The 1,183-nt window shown below is 58.3% G+C and overlaps 1 protein-coding gene across 1 annotated transcript in view; it reads right to left on the bottom strand.

Moving 5' to 3' along the window:
* The window catches only part of DOCK4 (dedicator of cytokinesis 4), a gene marked incomplete at its 3' end in the record, with an annotated part of 102,802 nt that overhangs the window by 75,253 nt on the left and 26,366 nt on the right, over nucleotides 1-1,183 (bottom strand). The window lies entirely within an intron of this gene.

The following is a 1,183-nucleotide window of genomic DNA, read 5'->3' as shown; positions in this document are numbered from 1 at the left end:
GTGTCAACCTATGAACCAGGAGGTCACGGTTTGATTCCCGGTCAGGGCACAGGCCTGGGTTTCAAACTCAGTCCCCAGTAGGGGGTGTGAAGGAGGCAGCTGATCCGTGATTCTCTCATCACCAATGTTTCTCTCTCTCTCCCTCTCCCTTCCTCTCTGAAATCAATGAAAATATTAAAAAAACAAAAAACAGACTAAGCACCGGGAGGAACTGCCCAGGAAACAGACCATGCCCCTTCCTTCCTGGAGTCCATGCTGTTGTCACCCAGTCTCTACGCACACACACGACCTCACGCTGTGTTCATCCCCTCCTGGTCCTGTAGCGAGCCTGCCCGCGGCCCAGAGCACACCTCGCCTCTTATGATTTTGTGGGAGTGTCAGACTCTGGGTGAGTCACACAAACCCAGGTCCCTCCCCGCCTCCTGGGAGAGGGAGGAGAAAGCTGACCTCACCGCGCATCGCAGCCGAGCACGGCCCATGGGGAGCTCAGAGGACGGATGGCTCCGGCCACACTGACCCGAGTTCCCATTGCAGCTGCCGTTTCTCGGGGTCCGTCTGGCCTAGCAGGGTGGGCGCCGGTGCGAGAAGAGGGGGTCTGAATGGAATGCTGGCTCTTCTGATCACTAGGCAAGTTGGACTATAACACAAACACCCCTGTTCGGTCTTTACAACAATGCATCCGGCCCAATACCAGCCGGCTTCATTGGAGGTCCCTTCATGTCAAAGAAAGCTCGCAACGGCAGTTTTCTGTGGGGCTTTTTGTTTTGTCGGGTGTGTGTGTGTGTGTGTGTGTGTGTGTTTTGCTTCAACACGGGTGTGAAAGGGGGTAGGGAGCTAACAACGTTCCCCAAGCTTTTGTCTGCTGACCAGGCTTCAGGGCATGGCTGCCTGCGCGGCATCACGGCGATGTGGTCTCGTCTACAGTGTGTGACTGGGACAAGGCTGTGGACCCGTGGTATGTAGCTCACCATGCAGTGCCACGTGTCCGGTCCCTCTGAACGAGATGCACACGTTACCTACACGGCATGGCAGCCAACATGGCTCTCCCACGCCGCGTCCGCCCTGGGCCACATGCATGTTCCCCGGTATCGCTCTCCCACGCCGCGTGCCCTGGGCCCCACATGCATGTTCCCCGGTATCGCTCTCCCACGCCGCGTCCGCCCTGGGCCCCGTGCCCTCCAGG

This window comes from Myotis davidii, unplaced genomic scaffold, assembly GCF_000327345.1.
Source record: "Myotis davidii unplaced genomic scaffold, ASM32734v1 scaffold573, whole genome shotgun sequence".
In the NCBI taxonomy this organism is placed as follows: domain Eukaryota; kingdom Metazoa; phylum Chordata; class Mammalia; order Chiroptera; family Vespertilionidae; genus Myotis; species Myotis davidii.
The sequence above is the reverse complement of the archived record's forward strand: the minus strand, read 5'-3'. Positions and strand labels throughout refer to the sequence as shown.